The sequence below is a fragment of the Furipterus horrens genome, unplaced genomic scaffold (genome assembly GCF_987537825.1).
Source record: "Furipterus horrens unplaced genomic scaffold, mFurHor1.1.pri manual_scaffold_1, whole genome shotgun sequence".
Classification (NCBI taxonomy): Eukaryota; Metazoa; Chordata; class Mammalia; order Chiroptera; family Furipteridae; genus Furipterus; species Furipterus horrens.
Genome location: NW_028327171.1, coordinates 169,594,268 through 169,612,216, shown reverse-complemented (window position 1 = coordinate 169,612,216; position 17,949 = coordinate 169,594,268). Strand labels below are relative to the sequence as shown.

The 17,949-nt window shown below is 41.7% G+C and overlaps 1 long non-coding RNA gene across 1 annotated transcript in view; it reads right to left on the bottom strand.

The window, feature by feature from the left end:
• LOC150022261 (uncharacterized) overlaps positions 1-3,424 on the bottom strand; it is a 50,652-nt gene extending 47,228 nt beyond the window's left edge. The window contains exons 1-2 of the long non-coding RNA XR_016509251.1: positions 3,349-3,424; positions 586-685 (exon numbers count right to left, since the gene is read on the bottom strand). This is a non-coding gene — a long non-coding RNA (uncharacterized LOC150022261). The remainder of the gene's footprint in view (positions 1-585; positions 686-3,348) is intronic.
• Positions 3,425-17,949: the final 14,525 nt, after the last annotated feature.

The following is a 17,949-nucleotide window of genomic DNA, read 5'->3' as shown; positions in this document are numbered from 1 at the left end:
AAATTCGACTGGATTTGCTAGGTAAATCACCATGTTTTCACTGAGTGCCACCAAGTGCAGAAATCATGGGCTAGGACAACATATAAATGATGTCAAAGCCAGGAGTTTAATCAAATTTAAATCATTAATTATAATTTGATTCATAAACTGTCATAAAATACTTACATATTTGTTTATTATATATTATGTATTATATTATTCCTTCTTATAAAGACTTTTAAAATATCCTCCATTGTATCAATAAAAATAATTAAAATTATAAGTTTTTTTGAAAAAAAAACAGAATTATGGTTTAATTAAAAGGTGAAAATTCTAAGTAAGGATATGATGGAGAAAATACATTTAAAGTATTTATGTAAAATAAATTTTTTAAGTAAGTTGAATTACTCTGGAAAATAATATAACCCATGATCTTAAAAAGAACCATTTTTCCAGCTCTATCACTATAAACTTTCCAAGATAAAAGCAGATTTTTTGCCCATCACCAACTCTCCAGCTCAGGCACATTGGGTACTCAGACTTTAGTCTCTACTATCGTTCTTTATTACATAGAACCAGAGCTCAATGAAGGGTAGGTGACCCTACCTTTTGAGACAGGAGAAAATCAGAACAGGCTTGACACATCCTGTTGTTGCCAGTCATCCTTAGAATACCAGCAGTGTTCCCAAGGACATCAGACACTGTGCTGAAAGGAAAGAGGAGACAACTTTGAAAGGCTCCTGTCTGGTGTCACCACAAAGGCTATCCGCTAGGTGAACAGTCTGAGATGAGAGCTGAAGGAGAAAGTAAGAGGCCAAGACCCTCACAGGGGGCTTTTCAGGTGGAAGTGTCTGTCCAGCCTTTGGAAGAACTCATCAAACATCCCATACCATTCGCACAAGAGAGCCAGCATTTGGATGGCCAGCCCATCACAGAGAACGAGCAAAAAACAATGGAAAGGAAGGGGTCAGACATGAGATGTGCTTGGATGGGAACAGCAATTATAACCAGCAAAGACTCTGAGCACTGGAGTTAAAAGGCAATGGTTTTGTTCTCTTGTTCCTCTTTGCCCTTTCACCAGAGTAGTAAGAATGGGAAAACGAGACAGGTGTATGACAGCGCAAACTGTGCAACACGCATGCTCTCTCTCTCTCTCTCTCTCTCTCTCTCTCCCCCCCCCCCCCACCTTCCTCTCTCCTTCCCCGCCAGCTGCTGGAGTCCCAAGGCTAATCTGTACTGACAGAAGATGAATGTTTTAGATCAAATAGGAGAGTAAAATTTTTAAATAAAAGGGACTAAATTTTAATAACCAGAATTAGACTCTTTTAATAATTAAAGTGGCTGACAAGGTTGAGAATCAGAGGGAGCTATTATTAAGGCAGATCACTCTGCAGGAAATAGAAAGATAAAGCCTATGGTAACACTGAATGGAGTACAGAGCTCAGTGATAGCAGTTATATCTCATTGAATTGACATTCTTCAATCATAGTGCTTATATAAGACATGCAATTTGACCACTAAGAAAGTATAAAAATAGAGAGATTTCCCTCTAGACACAAAGAAATCTTTCAACAACATATGAAATATAGCCCTTTATTCAATAGTCATTTTTAGACAAGTCTCTTTTTTCAATTAAAGAGACTAATTGTGTCTGTTTTCCTGTACTGTTTGAGACAGGCTGTTTATTGTGGAAATTGCAACTGCAACTTATTTTAAAAACATATACAGAGTATCTTCATCTGTATTTAAGATAATAGAAATTAAAGTATATACATATATATTTAGCTTGAAGAATCCACTCGTAAAACTACCAGCCATTTTCCTACATACATATGTCAATACACTTCTTCTTCCCATCCCCAATCTCAGAATTGTTAGGGCAAATAAATTATCTTAGGATATTGTCTTAAGCATGTCTACTTCTACCCAGTGTTCTGCTGTTCCATTATTCTTTACAATGTGCTGGACAATTTGATAACCCTCCTTCACATAAGCTTCTTTAACAATAGAATACAGAGATCAGCATCCTAGCTCTGTTTTAACATGTGTTGTAATATGGTTTTTATTTGTTGTTTCCTTCCAAGGTATTTTGAGTTTTTATAAACCATAATTGATATAAGCTAACCTCATATAATTAATGCAGATTTGCTGTCCAAAGTAAATGCATAATTAGGTTTTTTTCTACTAAACTCAGATCCACTTTCTAAGCTCTTTTGAAATATATTTTGAAATGCAGGATAGGTTTTTAAATTTGTATTAATATAAATGAATCCTTGAATTATAAAAATTGTCATGAATTTGATATATTGAATATTTAATTACTATATGCACTTAAAATCCTCTTTTTGAAAAGTTTTAATTCTTTGAGGGAAAATGAGAGGAGTGATTGAGTTTTGAGTCTGTAGGAAAACTTGAAAACATTGAAGCCGCCTGATTATGGGGCTCCCTCCACTCTCATAGAATGTCTGGCCATAGAGCACTGGGCCTGGGGAGTCTCATTTGCTTTTTGGGTCCCTTGTTTACAACATGTGAGCCTGAGCAGGCCACGTACCTACCCCAAGCTTTGGTGTTGTCACCACTAAAGCAGCCTACTTCACAGTGTTTCTGTAAGGATCAAAGGAATGACTCCAGACCAGAATTATAAGAGATTATCATCATTATAACCACCTTATGTAATATATTGCCCCTTAATTTCTTAGCTACTGGACAGTCTCTCAAGACATAGAAACTTAAATCTGGGTAACTAAAGCCACCATTTATTAAACATTAGGTATTTTGCTAAATGTTCCACATGTGCCATCTCATTTATTCTTTACAGCACCACAAGCATATCCCCATTTTATAGTTGAGAAACCAAGATGCAGAAACGGAAGTTGCATGTCCACAGTCACACAGCTGGTAACCTATGAGGCTGGGATTGCACTGGTATCTATCTAGCTTGAGCTGATGCTCTAGACCACAAGATCTATGCCCTCCCACTAACATTGATAAAGTTTTACCAGCTCCACTCATCACATGCTAGCTCTCTATTTATTATAAGAACAAAATATTCAGGGAATTCTAAACCTAGAAGAATATGATCTATTTGGGTAGTCTATCTCCTTGCTCTGCCACTACCCCCAGCAATGAACATGGCAGAAGGAGTTAATGTCCCACTAGCTAGACTCTGAGCTTTGGGATGGTGTTATCTCCCCCTCTTGGTTAGCACAGAATCCCCCAGCAAGTGACAATGCTCATTTGATAAATCTGTCATGTTATTGCTGAATTCCTGCAAAATGTGTACCATTGAAGAAAAATTCTTGTCTTGCTAGTCCTCACATCACTAACAGAAGAAGTAATATTTGGAAGATGAGACAGAACAGTACTTACGGTTGCCTACTGGCCCAGGAACCTTGGAACGGAGACATTCCCGCAGCTCCTTAGTCCCAGCATCCCACATTTTATATGTGAAGACACCAGGGATGAGAAATCAATGAAGGGCTTCTTCCTCTGGGAGGCAAGAGTATAAGCAAGAGGGGAGGAGTCAGAGAAACCATTTCTCTTCCTTGTCCTGAGTGACTGGTACAGCAATAGACCCTGTGCCATGGGGCACACTGGGGAGAAATGTTCACTGCAGAACCCAGATGCCAAAGAGAAGAAACAGAGCACTCCATCGGCTGCATCTGGCTTTTTTGGCAGGCTTTCCACACTGTGGTACTCACTCTCCCTGCATCTGCTCCTTAATCGTTTCACTAGCTACCTGTGAACTAAGTATTACCCGCTTTGACCACACACTGCTTGGAAGTTTGATAAGTATGACACTGTTATGTCTATTTTCAGGCTGCCATGAACCTTTTCAAAGAAATCAATATCAAAAGCTTTCAGTTGTAGCAATAAAAAAAAAAAGGAAAAAGGAAATTCTCTATTCTGGACCACCAGCAGCTGAGAACTCTGATCATGTCCACATATAATAATTTTGAAAATCAAGAGAAAACTCTGCCTTATCCTAAAGTAAGCACTCTTTTCCTGTAAATGAGGGTTCAAAGGGTTAATACAGTAGATGTACAGTTAGATAGGCCCTTAGGAAATTTAATCCACAAGGAGGCTTTGTTAAAACCCTCACCTTTAGCAGGGAGAGCATTTTTGCACATCAGAAAAGTAAGATATATTTCATGGCTTTCCCTCTACACAGTTTTATACCACACCTTTCAGCAAAATCTTTTACAATAATATTAAACATAAACTCTGTATGGGTTCGTCCCAAGACACAGCAGCTGCCTTAAGGTTAATAGTCCTTTTAATTAAAGGATAAGTCAGTTATTGAACGCAGAACCTAATCACAAAAGGATTACCACTGAAAATGAACATAGTCTGTGCAATTAGTCTGATAATTAAGACTTAAGTACTGGACAGAGATCAAAGTGCTTGTAATATGCAATAAAGTTCCTAGAGTTGTAAGGATATTCAAAATGTTAGCTTGTGCTTTATTGCACCTTCCATTTATCCTGTGCCCATGATAGCAGCAAACACATTTCCCCGATGGATGTCAGCATGGATAACGGCAACAGCTGTTACTACATAAGCCTGGTGTTTCTCACAATATGATTACTCTGTCAACGACGGCTGTAAAAGGTGACATCTGCATTCATCAAACAGAGTTATCAATAAATGTAAAACCATACAACAATTAGAGATCTCAAAGGAAGAACAAATCCAACTAGAAAAAAATGTCAACCACATTCTTTAATTACTAAGATTGTTAATCAATAAAACACCTTCATAACTTTTAATTAAAATTTTATTTGATCTGGATGTTTAGAGAATCTGACTTTGTTTTCATTACATTTAACAGTTGCACAAAATTCTGGTGGCATCTGTGACTGGCTATCCCCTAAGGGACACTTTATATCTGTAATTGCATATTGTCACCTACAGAGGGTGTTAAGAATCCTTGTTAAAAATAAAGGAAATAAAAGACATTTCACAGCAGCCATTATTATGGGGCAAATTGCTAGGTAGAGTAATCCAGAAGCTGTTAAGGAAGGTTAGCAAAAAGGAGTGTGAGCAAATCAACCATTCAGGAATTCATCATGAACCAAAACTAGGTCTAAAATAAAACAAAGGCAAAAAGGTTTTATGAAGTCAAGACAATTGCCTTTGATTATAGCAATGAATAAACATTATAAGAGGCCACTGATCAAGGATAAAAAGATGAAATGGTAAAAGAAAAATCAATTGCTTTAATCACACTGATTCTCGGGCAACAAGTTAGAATTTCAAAGCTCTATGCTGTATACATTAACTTTATCTTAAATTTGTGTTCATAAGGGTCTATGTAGTGTATTTATCACCAGCTCCAGAAGGTGACTGGTAAATTCACATATCTGCATCTTCAAGCCAAAAATATAGGCATAACTGTTAAATTTTTAAATGGCCTCTTTTTAATTTATAGAAAAAGAAAATTGATCTTGAATTTTTTTAGGTTTTATTTTTATTGTTTATGCTGCTACAGTTGTTCCCTCTTTTCTTTTCCCCATCTCCACCCAACCCCACCCTCTCCCTTAAATGTTTTTTCTCAATCGAGTTTCCACTAGAATTTCATTCACACTCAATTTCAGCCTACATAAATAAGTGAAGTTGACTATTACCTATTCTATTGCTGAAATAATTAGCAATCTCTCACATTTCTGAGTGCTGATAAGATGTAGAATTTAGTGCTCAGAGCACTTCGGGGTTTCCTTTCCTTAGCCTCAACTTGGTTTCTTAGATTCCCAAAGAATAAGGATGATTGTGAGCTATGGCCAACCAATCTGCTCAGCATCCTCGAAAGGGCTGCCATTTCTCTTATTCAAAGCTCATAGCAGATAGAACATACACCCTCCATGTTTTCCTTCTCTCAGGAAAAGTTAATGTGTTATCATCAGAGCATTGCTTGAAAGGTCAGCCAAGGAAGGTCCCAGCCTAGCTTTGGTTCCAAACAATCATTATGCTCTTGAGATGAGGGTCGTACCTTGGAGAAAGAAGAAAAATAATAGTGTTTCATACTTAAATAAAGCCTACCAGATGACAGACACTATTCTGAGCACTTTACATATATTAATTCATTTAATATTCACAAAATTCCTAAGAGGTAAAGTATTATTATCACACCAAGAGGTTCAGTTGCTTGAGCATGTCACACGCACGTAAGTGATGGAGTTAAAACCATGCACCCAGGATGTCTGGCTTCAGAGTCTGTGCCCTTACCCTCTGTTCTATACTGCTTTTATGAAAATAGCATTTACTGGGCATGCTAAATGTTTTACTTCTATTTACATAACTCTGAAAGGAGGGTTTTACAAATGGGGAAATTGAGGCTCAAAGAGAATTGAACCTGTCCACAGCCACACAGTAAGTAGTAGCGCCGAGCCAAATCTAGTTCTATCAGAGTCTAAAAATCCATGTTACTTCACATATTGTCAGAGTAAGAAATTATCGTTGAATTTTAATTTCACTAATATTCAATGATGAATGAGAAAGAGGAAAATAAAGAAAAATGCAAGCAAGGAAGAGACTGCATGTATGTGTGCCACAATACACTCACTCATAGTAGGTTGAGTGGTTATTAAATGGGGTTCAAATATGATAGAGTCTATTTTCTAAGTAAAGGAGAGGGCATTCTAAGAATGAGAAGTTTAGTTTCTAAGGGAATCTGAGATCTAGGGGGTCAAAAGGCAGGTAAATGATATAAAAGTTTACATCGAGATCTTCCCAAGAACATGAAGGATTGCCTTCAACTCTGGCAGAGGGTCGTGTTTTTACCCTTCTCAGGGGATGAATATTAGGGTTGTGATGTTCGTGGTGAAACATATTCCTCTCTACCAGGTTAGTAAAACAAGTTAAAATGAACATCGAGGAATAAACAGGGATTTGCAAACAAACAATTAAGCAGTCCGGGATGGGGGTAGGTGGGTTGAGGGGAGTGCTGAAGTGGGAAAAATCAGGGTCCGATTCACCTTTGTAAAACTACAATGCCCTGCGTAACTGTGGGCTCTAATAAACGTGTCCGAACTGAATGATGAACCTCTTCCCTCTCTACTTAGCTACAATTAGGAGATAGTGACTCCAACCTCTGCTAAAACAACAGGCTCCATAGTTGTTTTCAACCTACCATGACAGCACTTTCTCATCTTTTCACCTATAGCATTTGGAGCACTCCGATTTTTCATTCCTATTATTCGTAGCAATTACTAGATTTTTTTCTCTCTCATTTGAGTCATAAGTTCAGGATGGGCAATAGCTCCATCTAAGTTTATCGAAATGTCAATTTCAGATATTACAGTAGAGCCCTTGTTTTCTTCCCCCGCGCTTAGTATGGCTTCCTATGTTATAGACAGCAGTCAAAACACAGAGATGGAATGTACTGTGAAAACTGCTCTTGCCATACTTCGTATTTTGTTTACACCTACCAACAAAGCAGGGAGATACCCATCACAAGTAATTTTAACCATTTCATCCATTGCATATAAATAGGAGTTATATTTGAACATCAAAGAAATATTTTAAACATTAAACGATATGTAAAAAACATTGCAGATTCCTGAGTGTTACTTAATTTCTACGTTTTGAGATGATTGAAAATGAATATGATTGAAATATGAAAGTCATAATTTTTTTTTTAACTTTCATTTTGCTAGGGTTAATTGACAAGCATTTTGAACAGAGGGAATGAGCTACAAGTAAGTTTTCAATTATCAAAACTGGGACACAGGCTTGGGAGAATGTATGAAATATTTAAATCTTGAAATGCTAATAGAACAACATAGATCTGAAGATATTATGGCACATTTTATAAAGCTATAGCTACCTACATAAAGATAAAATAAAATATATATCTTGATTTTAATTTCAGAAAAAAATTCTGTAAAAATTTTCCACAGAAACCATCAATGAGTAATAAAATGAGATTTCTTTTCTGTTAATGAAAACATTTGGGTACAGTTGCAGAACTGTGTGAATATATATTCATATATAGACACAGATATGTAAATTCACTGCCAAAGAGATTAGCAAAATGTGAGTAGTATGGCAATCTGGAGGAGAGTCTATCTTGTTGCAATTTTTAAATTTCTCAATCCATCAGTTAAATGTAGATTCAGGGCACAGACTCATATTTCCTTGTCAAATAAATTATGTCTTACATCAAAGACCACACAGATTCCTACTTAACAAAACAGGAGAATGTCTGAATAGATCATAAATGTGAAATATGAAAGAGAACAAAATGAGACAGCCAATAAAATAAAAGATTTGTTAGTCAGCTAAAAACTATCTACAAAATGGTACTACTGACAATCAGAACTGGCGATTAAAGAAATATTCTTTCAAACTGATATTAATTTTTCTTCCGTGAGAAATGAGGTCTGGTGATAATGCAAAATGGTAAAATTGCTATGCATAAAAAGTTTTTAATTAGACAAGAAAGACTGAAATGGTACACGTATCTTTTCTGCTTGACTATTTATACATCATGTACATATAATAAGAAAAAAGAACGAGAAATGTGCTTGGTCTTTAAGAAATAAACCGGGTACTAAATAATAATCCAGTTGTAAATTGAAGGATCAATATTTGTTTTATCAACTTGACATTTTCCCCTTTCAAGGTAATTTATAGCAGTTAATTCTTGTTTATAGATATGTTTTCTACTCTGTTTTTTCCCCCAAGATAGCATTGAATGAGCTGTTCCTGTCTAGACATCCCTGTTAAAGATGTTATTTGGTTTAATGATTTTGTTAAGTTAAATTGTTAGCAGTATTTAGATTGGAACTATCTTAAAATGTAACTAAATATAACAAATTTTGAGATAAAGAAATTATTTTCAACTTTTCTCTAAAGCAGCTTCACTATAATATTGAGTTTCTTACATAAGTCTGATTTCCAAAAGGCTTCATTTAACAGTTAAGTGAGATGAAGCAGGGAAGGGCTTGGCACAGTATTTAGCACACGATAAATGCTCAGGAAATAGGAGCCCTATCTAATTGGATGAACAGCTCAATAAAGACTCCAGAGAAATGATAGCCTTTTGTTGTCCAGGGCTCCATCATATATGTATTAGTTCGCAAGATCTGCTGCAGGTCCCGGCTTCCTGAATTTGGAAAGGATGCAATTTAGCCCAGGGCAATATAATATCCTAATGTTAGAGACCTCCCAGCACTTGGAGAGGATGTTGGCATCCCAAGCTCACAGAAACATAGAAGTTACGACAAGCAAGTGTAGAGGGGATGGGTCTCCATGTGTGGAGTTCCAGCACCCTCTCTTGAACTTACTTCTAGTCCTGCTCCTGCTTGACCTCCATTCCACACCATATCTTTGCATCTTTGCATTTTTTCTGCACCAACATCAAAGCATCTTTGCCTTGAGTCAGGCATTGATTTGCTTATATAAATACTATGTGAAAGTGAGTCAAAGTCTTAGCTGTCTTAAGAGGTGCTCTGTATCCCCAGAGAGGGCCTAGTTTTACCAAAAGAAGTTCTGGTTAATTGAATGGGGGACAGTGGAGGAGTGAGTAGGGATGAGGGGCAGCCAGCTTGGGGGTGAGGAAGTGAAAGGGAAAAGGGAAGACAGGGAATGCTTTACATTTAAAGGGACCTGAAAAAAAACTTGAAAAAATGATATTTGTCTGAAGCATAAACAAAGTGTTATTTTATCCTGTTGTTTCATCCTGCGTGATAATTACAATTTATGGAACTATTAAGGTGCTAATTGGGGAAGAGTCCTTTTTCTTTAACAAGATGTTAGTGTTAAGAAAGGCTGCCATGGTATGAAATCATTTTATTAGAATATGTAATTAGCTACAGTGTGAAGGTTAAGGAAAGGGAGGAAACAATCATCTCTTCTTTGCTTCCCTTTTCTCCAAGTTACGGGAATAAGGGCATCCATAATTTAAGCCCTGGCTTAATGCCTATACCTTAATGCCTACACCTTATTCAACAAATAGATATTGTCAATTGACAACCCCATTTTCCAGTAACACTTGTTTCTTCAGCCAAATTCACTGTGTCTGCATAGTTCTATTGTTCTTTGCGCCTCTTTTCTCCTTAAAATGATGGATTACCAAGTAATAAAATTGCTTTCACCTTTATCTCCACCTATCTCACCCCCTTTAGTTCTTTTATTGCCAGACTTTGCATCAGGTGAATCCATCCGCCCATCTCTCAGTGGCTTCTTGGTACTCAGCAGCTCAGAGACATTCTGGTTTTAAAATAACGGCAAGTATTTTATTATAATCATTGAGGCTGGCCGATTAAAGGAGATGTGGATTGTGATTTAATTATTCAGAAATAATAGCGTGACTGGCATGAGCCAGGAAAGTCTCCCTTGAGCAAAGGTGCCCCAATTGGGAAAAATTAAGAGGCAAACTCAGCAATAAAATCAGGCAGCTAAGAGTGGTGGGACAGCCTCAGAGAGGGGTTATGGTCTTTGCCAATTCCTGAGATAAATCTCCAAAAACAGAGGCCTAATATTGTACAGGGTTACTCATCCTTTAAAAATACCTAGGAAATGAATGGTTTCGGCAATTAACACTTTTACCAAAGAAAGAGGAGATGAGTGTTCTCCCTTACCTCTCTGGGTACCATCTATCAATGTGACCCACATTGCCCTCCATCCACAAATCAGAACTGAAAACACATGAAGCACCTGGAGGAAAAGGCACTTGAAGACTTACAAGTTACTGTTTGACTTCTCTGAATATAGTGTGAATATTATTCAGGACAGACCCAGAAAGACAGTTCATTGAAGAACTTTGCATCTTAGGATCAAATATAATCAATGAGATGAGACCTGGGAAAATCCCATTTTCAAAAGGTACTTGGGAAGTTTGGGACTTGGCCTTAGCGCGGGCCTTGCCTCCTTGTTTGCCACGACCAGACATGACGCCGCTGAGCACTACGAGCAGCTCCCCACCAACCACCGAGAAACAACTTATGGTTGTTTCTAGTTTTGAGGTAATTGTATTCCTTCTTAGTTGTGGAGGGAAACGCCGCATGTCTGTCTATGCCTCCATCTTGGCCAGAAGTCCTCCTAGTGAATATTTTAATTGAATTATTATATTCTTCAATTCCTGAAGTTCTGTTTTTTAAGATATTTTCATTTTGTTCATGCATCATTTTCCTGATTTTCCTTAGTTGTCTGTTTTCTCTCGAAGTTCATTGAACTTATTTAAGATGGTCGTTTTTATTTTTGTCTCATAATTATTAGGTCTTCATTTCTTTAAGGTTGTTTCTGTGCTGGCTTAGGGGAGGGGCTCTCATGGGTGAAATAATTTTTTTAACCATTTTAATGTGGCTGGTTTTGGCTTTGCACTTTCCTGGGATATTATGACTTTTTAACTGGTTTCTGGAGTTCTCTTAAAGCGTTTTTAGACAGTATATTGTTAAGTTCGTGTCTCTGTGGAAGAACAAAGTCTGGGGCTTCCTATTTTTCTAAAGGATTGGGCTGGCCTGGCAGAGGGTCCCTGGTTTATTCTTTGGGTGTTCTAGAGGGAACAGGCTATGAGGCAGAAGCCTGTCATTCTTCCAAAGTTGTGTAGTTTTTGTATTTTATGCTGTTTTAGTTTGTAACTAGCCCTATAGAAATAAGGTGATTAAAACAGGGGGAAATGATAGCAGGGCCCAGGTGTTAGAGTTTAGCCTTAATTGATAGGCTTAAGTAATTGAAGCTGTGACTGGATAGACTTTCTTTATCACCAAACCTTTGCTTCTGGAATTTTGCCTAGAGGGTGGCGGCAGGCAGCAGGACCCCAAATTGCTTTTCGGTAGCATAACTACTATTGAATCAAGATTAAAGCATTTCCATCTCCCTAAAAATTATCCTGTGTCTTGTTGTATCATCCTTTCCTCTAGCCCCATAGCCCAAGGCAACCAGTGATCTACTTTCTGTCTCTATAATTTTGCATTTTCTAGAACTTCATGTAGACTTTTATGCTTTGCTTCTTTCACTTAGCGTAATGCTTTTTGAGATTCATTTGTGTTGTTTTGTGTATCAGTATTTTGATCTTTTTTATTGCTGTGGATGTCTGTGACGCGATATTCTAGCGTCCGCATCGTTTAGAGCTGCGACTCAGAACATGGCGCGTTCCTAGAAGCCGCTTTCGGCATCAGTGGGCGGCGGCGCGTGGACTTGCAAGCGTGGGGCGCGGGACCAACCGACGCCACTTCGTGTTGGACAGTAGAAGCTGGAGAGCCGGGCTATTCGGACTGAGCCAATTGGTTTCCATGGATCTCAATAGTGCCAGCACTGTTGTTCTTCAAGTCTTAACTCAGGCCACCAGTCAGGATACTGCTGTGTTAAAGCCAGCTGAGGAGCAGTTGAAACAGTGGGAAACACAGCCAGGTTTTTATTCAGTGTTGCTGGTAAGTTGCTTAAAAATAGTTATTATTTTTAATAAAATGAGACACTATTCTATTGTTTTAAAAACCTACTTGTGTTGGTGGTTTACTTAGTGAAACTGATCCAAATGTTTGGCTGCCATTGCACTGCCATTTACTAATTCGAGGCATGGCACTTGGAGGACATTTAAGAGATGTTTATTGTTGGGTGAGTATACCCAAGCAGGGTATTGGTAGTATCTGCTTAGAAGGTTACACAGCCAGTTTTCTATTTTAGCCTGTAAATGCTGCCCTCAAGACAGTAAAGGAGGAAAGAGGAAGGACATCTCTAAAATCAGAGAAGGAAAACTCTGACCCCAAAAAACCTCCGCTGCCTTGCGGCATACCTCTTCAGGGGAAAGGCTAAGGGAGTAAACCCCGACAGAAAATCCGGAGCCGGAGTCCCTAAGGCGGTTTGACATTGTAGTCAACACCGGCAACTCCTGCGGCGCACCTGAAGCCAAGCTGTATTGACTTTGTCTTTCCCTTGGACCCTTCAGCTGCGAAGAGAGGGGGGGTCTGCTGCATGGGCAACAGCAGACCCTCCATATCACCCTGCCCAGGCTCTGTAGCTTCAGTTTCACTTGAGAGGACACTCCAGCGTCATCGCAAGATGTCGACTCAACACGGGAGGAGACAGATACCGGTTATAAGCTCATCCGATTGGCGAAGGAAACGAGCGCCAGGGGTCTCCTCTGACGGTGGGAGAGGTCATCGCACCTCACTGGACAGCTACCGTCTCGCCATGGCTCGCCTGCCCCACTGGGTGCGTGGGGATCAGAGAGGCGCCTCTCGAAAAGTGGGCCACAAAACACCCGCACCAGTTAATTCCAAGCAAACAACAAGAAAGAAGCCTCCGGCTCTTCGCCTCGCTAGCTGGAACATCAGGACCATGTGCCCCGGACTTACTGCAGACCTTCCGTGGATCAAGGGTGCCAGGAAAACTGCTGTCATCGATAGGGAACTGGCACGACTAAACATCGACATTGCGGCTCTACAGGAGACCCGGTTGGCCGACAACGGAACTATCAGAGAAACCAACTACACCTTCTACTGGCAAGGGAAGTCTCCGGACCAACCAAGACAGCACGGTGTTGGGTTCGCTGTGAAGAACACGCTTGTTAACTCCATAGAGCCACCCACAGGAGGCACAGAGAGATTACTTACCCTCCGATTGTCAACAAATTTCGGCCCAGTCAGCATTCTTAGCGCGTATGCCCCAACCCTCTGCGCCACCACCGAAGAGAAAGAACAGTTCTACCATGCACTGGACGAAGCGTTATCCAAGATTCCCAGAAGTAACGCTCTCTATCTCCTTGGAGACTTCAACGCAAGTGTAGGAGCCGACCACATGGCCTGGCCCACCTGCCTTGGAAACTTTGGGAGAGGAAAGATCAATGAGAATGGTCAGCGACTGCTTGAGCTTTTGTGTCACCACGGCCTGTGCGTGACAAACACATTCTTCAAGTGCAAAGAGATCCACCAGGTGTCATGGAGGCACCCCCGCTCCCGTCATTGGCACCAGCTTGACCTCGTCATCACCAGAAGAACGGATATTGGCAGCACCCTCCTCACCCGCAGCTACCACAGTGCAGACTGCGACATGGACCATGCCCTCGTGGTAAGCAAGGTGCGCATAATGCCGAAGAGGTTGCACCACTCCAAGATGAAGGGTCGCCCACGCATCAACACCAGTTGTGCCAGCAACCCAGTTAAGACCCAGCAATTCATCAACAAGATGGAAGATGCACTCGGCGAGGGAGTGGCGGCAGATGACATTATCGAATCCAATTGGCCACGTCTCCGCGACGCCATATACAACTCCGCCATTATTGCTTACGGGAAGAAAGAGCGGAAGAACGCTGACTGGTACGAGGCTCACTGGGAAGAAATGGAACCCGTGATCGAGGCTAAGAGGAAGGCCCTACTGGCTTACAAGGTCATGCCCACTCCCAGTACACTTCAAGCTCTACGGGCTGCCAGGAACAAAGTCCAGAAGACCGCCCGCCACTGTGCCAACACCTATTGGCTAAACCTGTGCAGAAGCATTCAGGAAGCCGCCGATATAGGCAACGCATGAGGAATGTATGAGGGTATCAAGAAGGCAACAGGCCCAATCCCCTCCAAGATCGCCCCCCTTAAGTCCAAGACAGGTGAGGTCATCACTGACCAGGAACAGCAAATGCGGCGGTGGACCGAACACTACCTCAAGCTGTACGCAACGAAGAACGCCGTAACAGACACTGCTCTTAACGCCATCCCAGACCTACCAGTCATGGAGGAGCTAGACACCCCACCTACTGCGGCAGAGCTCGGCAAAGCCATCGACCGCCTCGCTTGCGGGAAAGCACCAGGAAGCGACGGAATCCCTCCAGAAATCCTAAAGAGCGGGAAACCAGTCCTGCTACAGCCGCTCCACCATCTACTCTGTCTCTGCTGGAAGGAGGGTTACATCCCCCAGGATATGAGAGACGCCAACATTATCACCATGTACAAGAACAAAGGAGACCGCAGCGACTGCAACAACTACCGGGGCATCTCTCTCCTCCGCGTCGTCGGCAAAGTATTCGCCCGGGTCGCTCTTGCCCGCCTGCAGACCCTTGCTTCCCGTGTCTACCCAGAGTCCCAGTGTGGCTTCAGAGCTGGCCGCTCAACAGTGGACATGATCTTCTCCCTACGCCAGCTGCAGGAGAAGTGTCACGAGCAGCATAAACCACTCTACCTCACCTTTATTGACCTCACGAAGGCGTTTGATCTGGTCAGTCGAAGCGGACTCTTCAGCTTGCTACGGAAGATTGGCTGTCCACCACATCTGCTTGCTGTGGTCATGTCCTTTCACGACAACATGCACAGCACGGTGTCCTACAACGGCGCAACCTCTGAGGCCTTCCCAGTCAGCAGCGGAGTAAAGCAGGGCTGCGTCCTCGCGCCTACGCTGTTCGGAATCTTCTTCTCCATGCTCCTCCAATACGCCTTTAAGGACTGCAGCGAGGGTGTCTTCATTCACACCAGATCCGATGGCAAGCTCTACAACCTGGCCCGTCTACGAGCCAAGAACAAAGTCAAAGAGGTGCTCATCCGTGAGATGCTCTTCGCCGACGACGCAGCTTTGACATCACACTCCGAAGAGGGACTCCAGCAGCTAGTCACTTGCCTTTCCCACGCATGCAAGGAGTTCGGACTAGCCATCAGCCTGACGAAGACGAATGTTATGGCTCAAGGCACAGGGACTCCCCCATGCATCACCATCGACGGATACACCCTGGAGGTTGTCAACGACTTCACTTACCTCGGGTCCACCATCTCGAGCTCTCTGTCAGTCAACTTGGAGGTCAACCGGAGAATCGCCAGGGCAGCCACAGTTATGGCCAGACTGAACCGGCGAGCGTGGAACAATTCCAGCCTCACTGAGAAAACCAGACTGCGCATCTACCAAGCCTGCGTACTCAGCACTCTCCTCTATGGCAGCGAGACGTGGACCACCTACGCAAGGCACGAAAGGAAACTCAACAGCTTCCACATGAGGTGCCTGCGACGCGTCCTGCATGTCGCCTGGCAGGATAAGGTCCCCAACACCGAGGTGCTGAAGCGAGCCAATATGAGCAGTTTGCATGCAGTTCTTAGCGAGAGACGCCTCAGGTGGCTCGGCCATGTCAAAAGAATGGATGCAGGCCATATCCCCAAAGACCTCCTCTACGGCGAGCTAGCAGAAGGCAAGAGGATGACAGGGCGCCCAAAACTGCGGTTCAAAGACATCTGCAAAAAGGACATGACACAATGCTCCATCAATCTCAACACATGGGAAGTTCAAGCAGACGACCGCCTAGCCTGGAGGCTCCCGGTCAGGCAAGGTACGTCACGCGCGGAGGCTGCGCGCAACGAGGAGGCGGTCCAGAAAAGATCGAGGCAGAAGCAGCGTCAGCAGCAGCAACAACAGCCATCTGCCTTCACCTGTACCAAGTGCGGCAGGGATTGTCACTCCCGAATCAGACTGTACAGCCATTCTCGGCGGTGCAGATAGACTCTCAAGAAGCTACGCCATCGTCTCTCGAGACGGACGGCTGCCGACGACGACTTGGGAAGTTTAGGACTTCTAAGTTAGAAATCTGAGTTCGTCATTTTGTGATTTTCTAACAATTACAATTTATGTGTCATTTACATTTAAAGTTACTTAACATTGACTTTCATTGTTTAGCTTTCTGGCTAAAGTACACTTGCTATTGAGTTACTAGCAGACATTTTGAGTAGGTAATAGTACAATTACTTTTATTATCCTTTTTGGAATCATAAATATCTGAGTCCACTTGAACCTACCAGAGAAAAAATATTACAATTTCCTACATGGTGGTATAGTAGAAAGAGCTCTAGGACAGAACCTAAAAGATCAGGATTCTAGAGCGAGTCTTCTCTTTGGCTATTGTTAGCTCATTAAGGACATCCTGAATTGACTTGGCTGTGCCCTTGCTGGGGACTTTGGGTACCTTGTAAAGAAAATCATTCATAAGGCGGTATGAACTGAGCCTATTGCCTTCTCATTTTTGTCTCCTCCTTCTTCCTACAATTCTACCCTTTTAAACTTAAATGTCATGTGAACACTGTCAATTCTTCAAAACTTACAATAACCAAACTACTTTTTAAGCAGTAATTCTATTTCAAATAAATGAATGATAATTTGGTTAGCTTAAGTATCAAAGTTTGAAGCCTATACTTGGAAAGTCACGGGACCTAAAATCTCCTAAAGTCAAGAGGTTATTAATATTTTGGCAGCAATATTTAATAATCCAACAGGGAAATTTTTATTTTCTACATCAATTAAGATGTAGGGGGGAAAAAGGCAATTAAAAAAGCAAGGTTATAGGTCATCTCTTTATAGAATGAGCCAGCACATAAATAAAACAAAAAAATAGGTTATGGAGCCCTGACCAGTATGGCTCAGTTGGTTGGACATCCTCCTGTAACCACGCAAACCAGGCCTTGTGCACCTGGTACCTTGGTGCATGACCCACCAATCAGTGTTGAAGGAAACAGATTTTTATTTATAGGATTCCAACCTTGGGAGGGTGCTGAGAGCACTCCTGCTTGGTGCTCTGTTCTGCCATGAGACCCACCCCTTCCCTTACTTCCCACCAGGCTATAAGCCAAAAACCCATCCAGAAGTTTCCCATATCCTTATATGTTCTTAAGCCAGCTGCACAAACAGTTCTCCAGTCCTTCTGGAAGGTATGCTCATGGGTTTCAGAGTCACCATCCTCTAGCTGCAGCTCTCTTCTTCAGGACCTGGGGTACATTGCCCTCAGCCTCCATGTAGTAGTCCAGGAAGACATGTGTTGTGTTCCACTGGGTCATGGTGGAGTCCCGGGGAGGCACACATCCCAAGAGAGTGACTTCTCCATAAGACATTCAGAGAAGCCAAAGTCTACATTCCTGGTCACACTTCAGCATTCCCAGCATCTCCCATGAATCCACACTTGGTTCAGCAAGTTCCCGCACAGCTGCACCAGCTCTCTCCTTACACCCTTTCCTCAGCCCGCGTGGCTGCCTTCCTCACTACAGACCCCATGGCGGAATTCCCTTCTACTTC